The sequence below is a fragment of the Lolium rigidum genome, chromosome 1, assembly GCF_022539505.1.
Source record: "Lolium rigidum isolate FL_2022 chromosome 1, APGP_CSIRO_Lrig_0.1, whole genome shotgun sequence".
Taxonomy (NCBI): domain Eukaryota; kingdom Viridiplantae; phylum Streptophyta; class Magnoliopsida; order Poales; family Poaceae; genus Lolium; species Lolium rigidum.
The window spans coordinates 42,196,314-42,213,656 of NC_061508.1; positions in this window are offsets into that span (position 1 = coordinate 42,196,314).

A 17,343-nucleotide genomic window follows, 5' to 3' on the forward strand; every position below is an offset into this window, starting at 1 on the left:
CCATGTCTGGCCCTCTCCTGGTGTTTGCTTTGCAAGGGCTAGGTGTAGTGGTGTCCAGAGGTCATTGCTAGGTCGAGTGGTGATCAAGTGCTTGGCCAGGTTTGATCAAAATTTGAAAGTTGATGATCTTCCAAATGTTTCAAAGTCCTCTCTTTGATTGCCTCTAACTTTTGATCCAAGGAGAATTTGGTGGGATGGTCTTTACAGAAGTGGTTCATCTTGTTGAGTACTTGGATGACATGCAAAGAATAGGATTTGTTTGGTTTAGAAATCTTGAAAACTAGAGACTCAAAGTGGTGACAAGACTATAAAAGTCAAGAGTGACCATTATTCTATGTGAGTCAAATTTGAATTTGAAATTGGTTCAAAAGGTATTTCTTTGATTCCCCAAAGTTGTAATAACCATCTAATAGCATATTACAAGTAATGGTGAAGTCAAATAGGTCTAGGGTCAAAATTTGCAAAAATGGCATAAGCCATATGTTAGGGTTTTTAGGGTTTTTCTCTTATTTGATTTCTTTCTCTTTTTGATTTATTTGGTTGGTGATCTTCACTTGATCACTTTATGGTTTTAGAGTTCATCACATAAGCAATTAAACAATCATCATGGCATATCACTCAAAATGCACAAGTCCTAAGCAGGGTACTATATGCAATTGAAAAGTTTTTGTTTGTTCTGAAATTTGAATCTCTGAAACTTTGCTTCTCTCTTTTATTGAAATTTGGGATGTTACAAACCCTTCCCCCTTACAAAAGATCTCGTCCCGAGATCTTAAAGAAAATTAGGTGCTAAAGAGATCTGGGTATTCTTTCTTCATATCTTCCTCCCGCTCCCAAGTGGCTTCATCCTCAGTATGGTTGCTCCACTGTATCTTCAGGAACTTGATGCTTCGGGTGCGAGTAGTTCTGTAAGCTTCCTCTAGGATGCGAATCGGCACTTCGCGGTACGTCAGGTCCTGGTTGATGTCCACTGATCGGTGATCTATGTTCTTGAACACTTCAGTCTTCTCGGGGACTTCAAGGCACTTCCGGAGGAGTGAGATGTGAAACACGTCGTGCACAGCCGACATTTCTTCAGGTAACTCCAGTTGATAGGATACTTCGCCTCGGCGACCGAGAACTTTGAAGGGTCCGACATATCGGGGTGCAAGCTTTCCTTTCAGCTGAAATCTCTGCATTCCTTTCAGGGGGGATACCTTGAGATAGACAAAATCTCCAATCTCGAAGGTCATCTCTCGGCGTCTTTTGTCGGCGTAGCTCTTTTGGCTTGATTGCGCTGTCTTGAGGTACTCGCGAATCTTGTGCACTTTCTCTTCGGCTTCACGAAGAACATCAGGTCCAAAGACTTGGCTTTCTCCGACTTCAGACCAGTTCAGGGGGGTACGGCACTTCCTTCCGTACAAAGCTTCGAAGGGGGCCATCTGTAAGCTGGCTTGGTAGCTATTGTTGTAAGAGAATTCTGCATAAGGCAAGCAGTCTTCCCACTTGGATCCGTACTCCAGTACACATGCTCTCAGCATGTCCTCCAGTATCTGGTTGACTCTTTCCGTCTGTCCATCGGTCTGAGGGTGATAGGCGGTGCTGAAATTCAGACGGGTTCCTAGTCCTTCGTGCACTTTCTGCCAGAATCTTGAGATGAATTGTGATCCATATCTGACACTATCGACTTCGGGGTTCCGTGCAGGGCGACTATTCTGGAGATGTACAGTTCAGCTAACTTCGGACCTTGGTAGGTGGTCTTGACGGTGATGAAATGAGCTACCTTGGTCAATCTATCCACCACTACCCATATAGAATCATTGCCTTTGCTGGATTTGGGCAAACCTGTGATAAAGTCCATTCCTACCGAATCCCACTTCCATTCCGGAATCTGTAGGGGTTGCAGCAGTCATGCGGGTCGCTGATGTTCCGCCTTGACTCTCTGACAGATATCACACTTGGCGATGTAGCTTCCGATCTCTCTCTTCATTCCATGCCACCAGAATTGTTCCTTCAAGTCTTGATACATCTTGGTACCTCCGGGGTGGATCGAGTAAAGGGTGTCATGGGCTTCTTGCAGAATGAATTGCTTCAAGTATGTGTCCGATGGTACGCAGAGACGTCCTTTGTACCAAAGAACTCCGGCTTCATCTACGGTAAATCCCAGTGCTTTCCCTGCAACTATCTGTTTCTTGATTCCTTCGATGCTGGCATTTTCCTTCTGTGCTTCCTTAATCTGACCAATCAAGGTGGGCTGAAGCTCTATACTGGCTAGGAATCCTTCACTGACTAGTTCCATTCTGAACTGCTCAAATTCTTGGTAGAGGCTAGGTTGTTCTTCTGCTATCATGGAGTTTAACTGACATGGCAGTCTACTCAGCGCATCCGCTACCACATTGGCCTTGCCGGGGTGGTAGTGAATTTCCATATCATAATCCTTGATTAACTCTAACCATCTTCTCTGCCTCATATTCAGCTCCTTCTGGGTGAAAATATACTTCAGGCTCTTGTGATCCGAATAGATCTCGCAGCGATTACCCATGAGGTAATGACGCCATACCTTCAGTGCTAAAACTACAACTGCAAGCTCGAGGTCATGGGTTGGATAGTTCTGCTCATGCTGCTTCAGTTGCCTAGACAGATAAGATATCACTTTACCTTCTTGCATCAACACGCATCCAAGACCAATCTTGGAGGCGTCACAATAGACGTCAAATGGCTTGGTGATGTTCGGCATAATCAGGATTGGGGCTGATGTCAGTCTACTCTTGAGTTGTTGGAAACTTTCTTCACATTTTTCAGTCCATTCGAACTTCTTGTCCTTCTTCAGCAGTTGGGTCATTGGTCGAGCGATGCTTGAGAAGCCCTCGACAAATCTGCGGTAATATCCGGCTAATCCAAGAAAAGCGCGGACCTCGGTCTGGGTTGTTGGGGCTTTCCATTCTGCAACCGTCTTGATTTTGGCGGGATCTACGGCAATTCCTCCTGCAGACAAGATATGTCCCAGGAATCCTACTTCCTTCAGCTAGAACTCACACTTGCTGAACTTGGCATACAATTGATGCTCCCGAAGGGTATCTAAGACAGCTTCCAGGTGTTGCTCATGTTCTTCTTCAGAATTGGAGTAGATCAGTATGTCATCGATGAACACAACGACAAACTTATCTAGGAAGTTCATGAAGATCTTGTTCATGAGGTTCATGAAGTAAGCGGGGGCATTGGTCAGTCCAAATGACATGACATTGTACTCGTACAATCCATATCCGGTGGTAAAGGCAGTTTTGGGGATATCCGATGCACGAATCTTCAGTTGATGGTACCCAGTCCTAAGATCAATCTTCGAGAATACTATGGCACCGGTCAGCTGGTCAAACAGATCTTCTATCTTCGGCAAGGGGTATTTGTTTTTGATGGTGACATCGTTAAGCTTACGGTAATCCGTACATAAATGGTCGGCACCGTCCTTCTTATCCACAAACAAAACTGGGGATCTCCAAGGCGACGCACTCGGTCGAATCAGACCTTTGGCTAGTAATTCATCCAGTTGCTTCTTCAGTTCCACTAGTTCTGCGGGGTTCATGCTATAGGCTCTCTGGGCTATAGGTCCTGTTCCAGGGATTAATTCTATGATAAACTCGATATCCCGATCTGGGGGCATACCGGGTAGACCATCCGGAAACACATCAGGATATCGACAAACGACCCTGATTTGATCCAGAGTTGGCTTGGCTACACCTTGGTTGCAGGTAAATTTTCCGGGTAGTCTTTCAGATACATGTTCTACTATGACACCGGTGCTACTGGTCATGGTGATGGCTTTCTTAGCACAGTCAATCAATCCATGGTGTTTGGCCATCCAATCCATTCCCAGTACAACTTCCAGACCTTTGGTTCCCAGAATAATCAGATTGGCCAAGAACTCTACTTCATATATAATGATGGGTACATTTTTGCAAAATTTTCTGGCTTTGGTGGTTGATCCGGGAATTTGAACTATCATGACATGCTTCAAGCTGATAGGTTGAATTTTACTTGTGGATGCAAAGTCTTCCGTGACAAAAGAATGAGATGCTCCGGAATCAAACAATACTCTGGCAGGTACTGAGTTGACGGAAAACATACCCAGTACAACATCTGGTGCTTCCTGGGCTTCTTCGGCGTTCATGTGGAAGAGGCGGCCGTTGCGGTTGTTGGGATTGTTGGGGGCGAACTTCTTGCCGGTGGAGACGCGGCGTTGCTGCTGAGCAGGTGCAGCGGTGTTTCCGGCGAGCTTGGAGAGCCTCTTGGGACACTCGTTGGAGTAGTGTCCCACCACTCCGCACTCATAGCAGGTGATAGTAGATTTGTCCTTGGGGGCGACGGGGATGGCGTTGCTTCCGGTTATGGGGGCAGTGTTGGCGTTGTTGTTGTGGTTGGGGTTGGGAGCTCTGGGCGGAGCGCGGTTGAAGTTGTTGTTGTTGTTGTAGTTGTTGTTGTTGTTGTGGCCTCCTGGCCTGGAGTTTCCTCCACTCCGGTTCTGATAACCGGGGCGCGAGTTCTGCATAGGGGGCTTGTTGTTGTTTCTCGGAGTGAAACCTCCGCTTGAGCTGGGGCGATACTTCGGGGCATTGCTAGGCCCACTCTGGTGCATCATGCGACGTTTGCGGTTCTCATTGGCTTGGTTCAGCTTGCCCTCCATCCGGATGGCGGAGTCAACAAGGGCTTCAAGGTCGGCGAAGGGGATGTTGACGAGGACGGTCCGCATCTCATCATGCGATCCGTTCGGGAATCTCTCCGCCTCTTCTCAGTGATGTCGGTCTCGTCGGGGGCGTACCTTGACAGGGTAAGGAACCTGTCGCGGTATTCTACCACCGTCATGCGACCTTGCTTCAGTTCACGGAACTCATCCCTCATCTTCTTGATAAGACCCGGGGGTACATGGTAATTGCTGAACTTGAGCTTGAAATCTGCCCAAGTCATGAATTGACCCCCATTCATGGCACGTGTGCTAGTCCACCAGGCTCGGGCTGGTCCAGCGAGGTAATGGGTCGCAAACAGGACCATCTCGTTGGCTTCCACTCCAGCTACCTCCAAGTTGTTCTCCATGGTCTGAAGCCAGTCATCGGCATCGAGGGGTTCCTCCGTCTTGCTAAACACCGGAGGGTTGGTGTTACGAAAGTTCTTGAGCTTTGAACCGGGGTGATCATGATTCCCATGGCCTTGGTTCGCAAGGTTTTGCAAGTGCTTGCGATGTTGGCTTGACGTTCAGCTCTTTCAGTCTCCCTGTCTGCCAGCAGGGTTTGCAGCAGTTGCATCATGGCATCGTTGTTGTTGCGATTGGGAGGGGCCATCTGGATATACAGAAGATCATAAGATAAGAAGGAAAATTTTATGGTTTATTTTGGATAAGTTCAAAAACTTTAAAACTTGAAGGCTTTTGATAAAAACACACATTCATTCATTCATTCATTCATTCAACATAACACATTACAAGCTAACACCCAACTCCTTGCATGGTTTGAAGAACCATGTCACATGCTACGATACAACGGACGGGATACAACTCACACCTACATAAGTGCTCAAGTGCAGCTACCCTCGTCCTCAACGTCGATAGGAACGACGTCATCAGGTCCCGGCTCCAGAAAAGCGTAGTCCTCCTCCTCAGTGAACTCATCCTCCTCAAAGTCGTCGTCATCGCTCAGGAAGGCGTCTCCTCCCTGAAGGTCAATACCATCATCATCCTCCTCCATCTCCTTCAGCGGGTCCTCCTGGGCCTTGACGGTGGCCTCCAGTGATGCGATCTGTGCACGCAGGCGATCAATAGTGGCGTCCCTCTTGGCACGCTGCAGGCGGAGCTTGTTGCGATCCCTTGAGAGCATCTTGATGGCGTCGGCATGGGTTGCCAGGGCGAGGTGCGTCTGGTTGGCGTACGCACGAGCGTTGTCCAGATCCTGCTATGTGTGATACAGCATGAAATCTAGGTGCTCCGCGTGGTGCCTCAACTCAGGGTGAGACTGCAGCGCCATGGGCACTCCTGCTGCATCACGCCTCACAAGGTGAGCGAAGCGGGACGCAAGTAGGCGCACCACGTTCTGTCCACAGAGGCGCGCCAGTGCCTCGTGAAGAGCTCTCGCAAGTCCGTCGAGCCAGTTGCTCTCACGGAAAGAGAACAGGATCCTCTCCGTGTTGGGAGACTCCATCGTGCCTCTCAGATCTGCAGTGATGATCCACTGCAACTCACCACCGGGCTGATCGTTCACCTGAATCCCGTGGAACTCAGGGTGAAGTCGCCCAAGGAAGGCCGAGACAACGGTGAGGTCGTGCTCGAAAACGAGGCTTGCACCGTTCCCAAGCTGATAGAACTTCGCGTTGATGGGTTCATTCAGCTCCATCTGAAAGCGAAAGGATGAGTAAGTTAGAGAGTGAATAAGTGTGGCAAAATTTTAAGTTGATTCAAATAATAAAGAGCATGATTCATCAAATTTCGAAAAAGTCTCAAAGGCAAGAATGCGAGTAAATTTTCATAAATATTCTCTTTATTTGATTTCAAAGTTAAGTTTTTATGAACGTCCATTCTAACTAGGGTCTTCTAAGGTCAAACAATGGCTCTGATACCAACTTGTCAACACCCGGATTTTTAAGTCCGAATGCCTATTATGTCATTCATCGCAATCCCAGGATAATGTTGTTGCGAGGCATAATAGTCGAATATCATAGTCATCATTTATTACAAACCGTATTGTCTTACAACTTGAATCACATGATCCATATTACACAAATAGTTGATCTATTGATCAACGAACAAACACAAGTTCATAGCGGAAGCGTAAAGATAAAGGGACTCTCTAGTCCACAAGCCAACGCTTGACATCGGAAGACTCCTAGTTGTCGTAGGCGTCCTGCTGGTCATCTCCTTGGTAGTTCTGTTCATCGTCATACTCCGGCCATTTGAATAGCCGGGGACAAAGCCGTAAGTACTTTAAGTACTTGCAAACTAATGATAATGTAAGTGCTACAACTTTAGTAAGGGGTGCTAAGCTCTAGTTTAATTTGCATAAAGCCAATTTTAGTTCACAAGTATTTTGAGCAAAGACTTATTCATGAGCTAACTAACTCAAGTGGGAACATTAGTGTCATTCCCACAACATTGGTTGTATTACAACAAGTCACCAAGTCATTATTCACTTCACCCATGTTTTTCAAAAATCTGACACCGGAAACTGTATGGCCTTTCCAACCGTCCGTAACCGTAGACACGGCTATTCGAATAGATTCACACTCTGCAGAGTTTGCACACTTGTGCCACAACATTTGATTTCATCCGTCGGGATAACCCCGAATCATCGTAACACGATGACGCGGATCATCAACCATAACCTTTCACTTATAAACCCTAGTATGAGCACCTCTCCCCATGAGCTTGGCCTCCCAGGTGAAAACCAACTGTCAACCTGGGAACTGCACAGGGCTTGGCCTTACAAGTCACCTCAACTCACATCTTTTCTCAACAACGGAGGCAGCCTCGGCATAACCCCTATGATGTGTGTTCAGAGGGAACCCATACTAAGATGCATAAACTTCCAGTTAAGCCCTACCCATAATCAGGTATTGTGGGGGTACTCAATATTGGAAAGGTATCGCATTCAAACCAATATCAGTTTTGTATCAAAAATCACCATCTTCTCTTGGTCATTTTCTCCTTCAAATATCATTCAATGGAATGACTTATCATTCCAAGGTTTCATAAGTCACAAGTTCCCATCTAGAGTAGTCAAGTTTTAGTATTTTAGCACTAGCACTAATCATGAGGGGTACTATCTTGCTTAGCTAGTTTGAGACTAACTTTACTACACTAATCATCTTAACCACTTAGATCAAGCTAACTTATCCAGGTAAAACTTTGGAATCAACAAGTAAAACTTGTATAGTAAAAACTTGGGATAGGCTTGTGTTAAGAAAGATAAGAATCATGGTGCCTTGCTCCAAAGGAGCTTTGCACTTTGCAAGAGTATTAGCTTGCCTTGGTAGTTCTCAAGGTTCTCTTCTTCCTCCTCTTGATAGTATCCTTCTTCTTCCTGGTATTCTCCGGTGCTAGCGTCTAAATTTGAATACGAGTATAATTACTCACTAACTCAATGGCTATTCCCAAACATCATATATATATTCACACAACTAGGCTAAGCACACAATTAATTCCAATAAGGTGCATTGGTTGTGTGACTTGAGGAAAATAAAATCATTCCCTCTTATTCATATGTGAAAGTTAATTTCCATAGGGTTCTTGAGGAATAATTTCCTCTCATTGAAATCTTCTTAAGATTTAATTTCTCAAACAATAATACATGAACTTATGTTGACCTAAGTCAACCATTCATTACCATTATTGGAGAAAATGATTTAAATGAGGTAGACCACCTCATACCATTTAATAATTCTACAAATGATTTAAATCTCCAAGTATTTCATATAAGAGTGTTTGACCAGGGGTTCAAACATCACATGAATTCACTTGAGACAAGATTTAAATGAAGTAAAATACTTCATATGGTTTGCATAATAGTTTTGGACAATATCACTAAAGTAAACTAGTCATATTGCCCATTATTTAAACTAGGGCATGATCATGCAAAGTGACCACACCATTTTATTGCAGAAACAATTAGTTTAAGTCAAATGTGAGCTAGTGGAGTTGGAATTAACTAAATATCTATTTTGGTTGATTTTTAAGATTTAATTGAATGTGCAAAAGTCTCTAGCTTGTTCTTTTTCTCACATTATTTCTACAACAGATCTCAAGGTGAGACCAGTGGCAAGTTTGTTCAATTTGGCCAAGCCAAACAGATTCTATGGATTTTCAAAGTTGGAGCCAGTATTGAATTTGAATGGATTTGGAAAATTCGAATTTGAATGGCTGGGCTGCGCGGGAAAGCTAACTGGGCCGAAACAGAATAAAACAGCCCAAGTCCAGCCCACCACGCGTCCACGCACGCGTGGGCTGTCTGACGGTGGGCTCCACCCGTCAGCGAGTCAAAATCCCGAAACGGTATGAATCAAAGGGGTGCGTTGGATTAGAACGAGATCTAACGGTTCACGCGCGTCGTCGTCGACGGCGAGAGAGGGGCTCGCCGGAGGCTCAGGTAGGGGGTCGGAGAGCTCATCGTGGCTCCAGCTAGGGTGGGCAGTGTGCTCGGTGAAGTTGTGGACGACGGCGAAGCTCCTGGTACCGGCGGCGGCTCCAGGGGCGGCTTCCTTCTCCGGCGATCGTCGGCTACTGTGGGCGGTGGCGATCTAGCAATTGGGGGCCTCTGGCGGCTAATCGAGCATGGCGAGGTGACGAGGAGGTCGAGGAAGGGGATTGGAGTGTTGCGGTGTGAAGGAATCGTCGAGGCGATGCCTCCTTTTATAGGCTCGAGGTTGGCCGTGGGTGCTGCGGCAAGGTCGACAAGGGCGCGGCTTCTCCGGCGGCCTAGAGGGCTAGGCGAGGGCGCGGTCGTGTTCACGACGTCATGGCGGTGCTGAGAGCGTGAACGGCGCGGCGAGGGGGTGCGTGTGATGGTCGGGTCCTTGCATGTACTGGCGCGGCCGTGGCGGGTGCGCTCGTCCTCTCTAGCGACCGTAGGTGCTAGGTGGTGACGACGGCGTGTCCGGCGAGCTACGCGTGGCGAGAGAGGTACCAGGGCGCGCGGATATGTCGGGGTACGGCGAGGTTCGGCGAACGCCGCGTGGCCGTGTCGCGCGCGTCCGTGCACGGTGACGTCGCCCATGCCGCTCGTGTCGTACCTGGAGCGTACTGGGCGCGTCCATGGCGGGTCGTGGCGTCGTCCTCTCGGTCAATGGCGAGTACGGGCGATTTTCTGGGATCCAGGGCTACGTGTTTGACAAGGTGGTGAGGCCTGTCGTGGAGAGAAGAGAGGGGAGGGTGTCGAGGTGGAACGTGGCCGGCATGGCCATGGCCACTCCATGTCTGGCCCTCTCCTGGTGTTTGCTTTGCAAGGGCTAGGTGTAGTGGTGTCCAGAGGTCATTGCTAGGTCGAGTGGTGATCAAGTGCTGGCCAGGTTTGATCAAAATTTGAAAGTTGATGATCTTCCAAATGTTTCAAAGTCCTCTCTTTGATTGCCTCTAACTTTTGATCCAAGGAGAATTTGGTGGGATGGTCTTTACAGAAGTGGTTCATCTTGTTGAGTACTTGGATGACATGCAAAGAATAGGATTTGTTTGGTTTAGAAATCTTGAAAACTAGAGACTCAAAGTGGTGACCAGACTATAAAAGTCAAAAGTGACCATTATTCTATGTGAGTCAAATTTGAATTTGAAATTGGTTCAAAAGGTATTTCTTTGATTCCCCAAAGTTGTAATAACCATCTAATAGCATATTACAAGTAATGGTGAAGTCAAATAGGTCTAGGGTCAAAATTTGCAAAAATGGCATAAGCCATATGTTAGGGTTTTTAGGTTTTTTCTCTTATTTAATTTCTTTCTCTTTTTTATTTATTTGGTTGGTGATCTTCACTTGATCACTTTAGGGTTTTAGAGTTCATCACATAAGCAATTAAACAATCATCATGGCATATCACTCAAAATGCACAAGTCCTAAGCAGGGTACTATATTCAATTGAAAAGTTTTTGTTTGTTCTGAAATTTGAATCTCTGAAACTTTGCTTCTCTCTTTTATTGAAATTTGGGATGTTACAGTATTTCTCCGCCATTCCAAAGTACATTACTTGAGTGCTACCTTTAAAAATTCTATTCTTTGTCTTTGCAATATATAGCTCATGGGAAAATAGCCTTAAAAACTATTGTGGTGAAGAATATGTAGCTATGTATTTTATTTCTTATAAGTTGCTTGTTGAGCGGTAACCATGTTTCTGGGGACGCCATCAATTATTACACCTTTGTTGAATATCATGTGAGTTGCTATGCATGTTCGTCTTGTCTGAAGTAAGGGCGATTTTCATGATCAAATGGTTTGAGTATGCATACTGTTAGTGAAGAACATTGGGCCGCTAACTAAAGCCATGATCCATGGAGGAAGTTTCAGTTTGGACAATAATCCTCAATCTCTTATGAGAATATTAACTGTTGTTGAATGCTTATGCATTAAAGAGGAGTCCATTATCACGTTGTCTATGTTGTCCCGGTATGGATGTCTAAGTTGAGAATAATCAAAAGCGAGAAATCCAATGCGAGCTTTCTCCTTAGACCTTTGTACATGCGGCATAGAGGTACCCCTTTGTGACACTTGGTTGAAACATATGCTATGCAATGATAATCAGTGTTAATCCAAGCTAATTTGGACAAGGTGCGAGCACTATTAGTATACTATGCATGAGGCTTGCAACTTATAGGATATCTTATACATAACACATATGCTTTATTACTACCGTTGACAAAATTGTTTCTTGTTTTCAAAATGAAAAGCTCTAGCACAAATATAGTAATCAATGCTTCCTCTGCGAAGGGCCTATCTTCTATTTTATTGTTGAGTCGGTTGCCTATTCTTTCTATCCCAGAAGCAAACACTTGTGTCAACTCGTGTGCATTGATTCTTACATGTTTACCTATTGCACTTGTTATATTACTTTGTGTTGACAATTATCCATGAGATAAATATGTTGAAGTTGAAAGCAACCGCTGAAACTTATATCTTGCTTTGTGTTGCTTCAATGCTTTTACTTTGAATTTATTGCTTTATGAGTAACTCTTATGCAAGTCTTATTGATGCTTGTCTTGAAAGTATTATTCATGAAAAGTCTTTGCTATATGATTCATTTGTTTACTCATTATCTTCATCATTGCTTCGAATCGCTGCATTCATCTCATATGCTTTACAATAGTATGATCAAGATTATGATAGCATGTCACTTCAGAAATTATCTTTGTTATCGTTTACCTACTCGAGGGCGAGTAGGAACTAAGCTTGGGGATGCTTGATACGTCTCAAACGTATCTATAATTTCTTATGTTCCATGCTACTTTTATGATGATACTCACATGTTTTATACACATTATATGTCGTATTTATGCATTTTCCGGAACTAACCTATTGACGAGATGCCGAAGGGCCAGTTGCTGTTTTTGGTTTCAGAAATCCTAGTAAGGAAATATTCTCGGAATCGGACGAAATCAACGCCCAGCATCTTAGAATTCCACAAAGCTTCCAGAACACCCGAGAGCCAGCAGAGGAGGGCCACAGGGCCACCAGATGACAGGGTGGCGCGGTCGAGCACTGGGCCGCGCCCCCTATTGTGTCACCGCCTCGTCGGCCCTCCGACTCCGCCTCTTCGCCTATTTAAAGGTCCACGACCTAAAACCTCGATACGGAAAAGCCACGGTACGAGAAACCTTCCGCGAGCCGCCGCCATCGCGAAGCCAAGATCTGGGGGATAGGAGTCTCTGTTCCGGCACGCCGCCGGGACGGGGAAGTGCCCCCGGAAGGCATCTCCATCGACACCACCGCCATCTTCATCAAAGCTGTTGTCTCCCATGAGGAGGAAGTAGTTCTCCATCGAGGCTAAGGGCTGTAGCGGTAGCTATGTGGTTAATCTCTCTCGTATGTACTTCAATACAATGATCTCATGAGCTGCCTTACATGATTGAGATTATTCATATGAGTTTTGTATCACTATTCATCTATGTGTTACTCTAGTGATGTTATTAAAGTAGTCTATTCCTCCTCCACGGTGTAATGGTGACAGTGTGTGCATCGTGTAGTACTTGGCGTAGGTTATGATTGTAATCTCTTGTAGATTATGAAGTTAATTATTGCTATGATAGTATTGATGTGATCTATTCCTCCTTCATAGTGTGATGGTGACGAGTGTGCATGCTATGTTAGTACTTGGTGTAATTGCAATGATCTATCATGCACTCTAAGGTTATTTAAATATGAACATTGAATGTTGTGGAGCTTGTTAACTCCGGCATTGAGGTGCTCTTGTAGCCCTACGCAATTAGTGGTGTTCATCATCCAACAAGAGAGTGTAGAGTGGTTTTATTATGTGATCAATGTTGAGAGTGTCCACTAGTGAAAGTATGATCCCTAGGCCTTGTTTCTAAGCATCGAATCTCCGTTTATTTACTGTTCTATTGCATGTTTACTCGCTGCCATATTTTATTCAGATTGTTATTACCACTCATATACATCCATATTACTTGTATTTCACTATCTCTTCGCCGAACTAGTGCACCTATACATCTGACAAGTGTATTAGGTGTGTTGGGGACACAAGAGACTTCTTGTATCGTGATTGCAGGGTTGCTTGAGAGGGATATCTTTGACCTCTTCCTCCCTGAGTTCGATAAACCTTGGGTGATCCACTTAAGGGAAACTTGCTGCTGTTCTACAAACCTCTGCTCTTGGAGGCCCAACACTGTCTACAAGAATAGAAGCACCCATAGACATCAGCCATCAACATTTTTCTTGATACGATATACCCATTTGCAATCAATTAAAAAATCCTTGGAGTAGAGGGAACAAGGTGGCATGTTTTGTGCCGCATCAAAGTAGCATATTCTTCCTCCATTGCTTTATGCCAGTTGGTATCATCAAGGGCTTCATCAAGTGTGTGAGGTTCACCTCAAGAAGCAAGCATACCGTTTCTCATTGTACCATCATTATAAAGTTTTGGGTGTCAAACACCTTTCTGAAGATACATACATGGTTCTGGTTGTACCATAGGCTATTCAACAGTAACCAGGGATGCATATGGACATATGGTCTTGAAGAAGGAGATGCAACGTCATCGGCAATACCATGATGGGCCACATCCTATCTATTCAAGGCTACTGACGACGATGGGGTTATCCTAGGCGGGTACAAAGCATCTTTGGATGATCTTGGATCTGGCGGGGACCGTGTTCACGACATGGCGGATGCGCACGCATGGGAAGGGATGCCAGGTGTGGAGGCGGCCAACTGGGAGCAAGGCAAGGAGGGGAAGTGAGGCATGGGCACGAAGGCCCGCGAAGAATATCCCTTAGCACTAACATCGGATCTGATGTTCTGAATTTTCCGTATCGGCTTTAGATTCCGTGCTGGTTTTGACAACTCCTTCATTTTATTATTCTGCATCGGTTTCTTCACCATTGTCTTCAAAACTTTGAGTAGCATAATAGTATTGTTCTTATGCAACATTAGACACAACAACATGTACCATAGGTGAAGGCATATGATCATCAAACTGTGCATCCCCATGATTAGATGAAGTGGAAGTTTCATGACATGATAAAAGAAGAATTTATTTGCGAAGCCCATAACCTATGATTTTATGAAGAGAGGCAAAAGGAAACACATTTTCATCAAAGACAACATCTCCACAAATATAGACTCGGCATGTGGAAGTGTCTAAACTTTTAACACTCTTATGGCGAGGGCTATACCCCAAGAACACACGCATAGAAAGGAAGTTTTCTTTTGTTGTGCGGGCAAATATTTGGCCAGCAAGCACAACCAAAAATGTGAAGAGAGTCATACTTGGGTTAGTTGTAAAAGATGTTCTATAGGAGTGTCCAAATCAATCACTTTGCTGGGAACAAGATTTATGATAAGAGTGGTTGTGAGAACAGGTTCATCGCAAAAACTTAAAGGCAAATGCATTTGCAAGTAATGCAAGACCAACTTCAACTATATGGCAATGTTGACACTCAACGGGGCCATTATCCCGATGAGCATGCGGATAGGACACATGATGCATAATGGCAATTGTTTGGAAGAAACCATGGATTTTTTTCATAGCCCCCCCCCCCCCCAACTTGTTTGCATTGTAATGATTTTTCTATCAAATTTGTGTTCAACAGGATCTTCAAAGTTAAGAAAAACTTGATAAACATGAGAACATTTCTTGAGCAAATAGACCCATGTAAATATACTGAAATCATGTATAAAGCTTACATAATAGTGTGATTGCCATCAGAGAAATGTGCTAGACCCCATACATCAGAACACACTGGTTCCAAAGGAACATTGGAGATGCTAGTGGAAACTGGGTAAGGTAACTGGTGACTCTTACCTAGCTAACAAGAATCACAAATGTAAGGATTTATTTCTAGATGAATGCAAAAGGTTGTGCTTCCTAGGAATTTGATGCACCACAAAATAAGAAGGATGTCCTAGATGGTGATGCCATGTAGAAGATAATGACTCTATTGTGATAAAAGCTTCCTTGGTTGACCCGGTAGATGAAGGCACTAGACGATAGACTACCATGGCATGGCCCCTTAAACAGAATTCTCCTTGTGGCCCGGTGCTTGATAGAAAACAAATATGGGTGAAATTCAAGAAACACATCATCATCAAGTGTGAGTTTATGAATGGATAAAATATTTTTGTATGCACTAGGAACATGGAGAATACTATTGAGATGCAACGAAGTATGTGGGTTGCAAAAAATTGAATGACCAATATGATTTACATGCATACCATTTCCCTCGGCCGTGTGGACGCGATCACATCCCCTGTATTTGTCATGAGTGGCGAGGATGTTCAGCTCGCGATGTGATGTACGGCACCCGTGTGAGCACCATAAGAGGCAAAATTTCCCCCCTTCTCTTCACGATCACTATCATCATCACCTGCTACATTACCATACCTCCCTCCTTGTACAGGGCCTGGTTGGGTATTTTATGTACCGTGAACGACATACTTTAATAATTTATTATGATGTCTCCAAACAAGCACAAGCTTATCGCCAAATGTCCTTTCTACTAAGAAGACCCCCGGCCACGAAGCTTATCCTGGAAATTTCCTTGCCCACCATCATCACTGTGTGCACCAGCATTGCGGCGTCGACCACCGTCACCATTGTCACGATGCCACTCACCATCATCGCGACGAACATCACGTCCATCACATCAGACTCCATCATCTCGACGTTGCCCATGTCCCCCTCCATCACTGCAGTAATTTCCATAGCGGTTGCCGCGGTGATCACAATCACCGCGATCACCACGGTGAGGAGAGTCACAGCCATGACGAGCTTAAAGCAGGCTCCTGGCATGTTTCTGCAAGCATATGTTGGCGCATATCATGAGCGCCAATTTTTCCAAAAAAAGTAAAAAAAACCATCATCAAGGGTTGTCCCTAGATGTAGCGTTGACGGAGGACACAAAATGATTTATAGGAGCCATCAAGGCCATCGAGGATATAGCCGACCATAACAGCTTCCCTAAGACCGTCAAGACCATCCTGCCTTCTACTCGCCGACTCCTCTATGCAGGCGCACGCGAGGGGAGGTACGTTGGTCCTGGTTGCTCTGGAGTCGAGGGTCGAGCTAATGTTCGTGACGCCATCCTAAAACCACGCTTTGATGTTAGACAAAGCGAGTCGTGTATCATCACGGGCTTATAGAGGACGCGTTGTTTGCCGCTTGCCGATGTATCCTATTGGGTGCACGGAGTTGTAGGCTTAATAAAGTTTTTGGGTTATTGCGACTGAATTAACTGCACCTGAGGTTAATTAGTTTAGTCTCTGGGATGCAGCTGTGGACCGGTAACTAGCGCGCGGCCGCGCGCACCTGCCGACGAGTTGACTGCACATGATTAGAGATGAACACCACCGGCGAAATGAGACTAATGTCCAGTACTTGTACGTAGGATGAGTGGGAAATCACGCGCACGGCAACGGCAGGGTAACATGGAGCGGCCGTCCGCCATTGTTTATCTGTCGCGGCAGCTTCGCGGATCCGGGTGTGTGGGGACGGAGGCGCGCGCGAGATTCAGACGGCGACAGGGGTTTGGTTGGGGAGGACGGAGGCGGCGGCTGGACGTACGGCGTCAGCACGGACATGCAATTGCCAACAGCCAACCAGCTCGTACGATACGCCGTCGCGTCGCGTCGTTGGTGACGCGCGTGAAGCAGGAGCATCGGAGCCAGGCTAGCTGGAGCCAGCCAGCCGGACGTACAGTGAGCAGGATTCGCGAAACCGCGTCATCGACTCGATCGTGACTGTGTGTGTCATGACTCATGCGTAGCTAGACCTTGGTGCAGTGCATTGCGAAGATTGATCGATGATGTCGACACGCAGAACCACTGTGGATGTAGACTTTGTGTAGAGCAGATAGGTCAGCCCCTACAGCTTACAAATTCAAACCCTAAAACGTTTATCTACTAATAATCTACCATGGCCAGCTTGGAGTCATGTCTCGCTCTCACATTGCGCTCTGGTAGAGTTTGAGCAACTTATAAGTTGAACTCTTCAATGGCGTGGGCACCTGATGCTCAATTTGTGAAGAGGTTGCACACACCGACGGTCCCGATAAGAAATCCTGAAAAATGTTGTAAAGAAGAAAACAAATTTGAATTTAGATAGAAATATTATGTAGGCTTCATCTGAGATAGAAATATGACATAACGACAAAAAAAAAACTTATTTCTATCTTCGCCG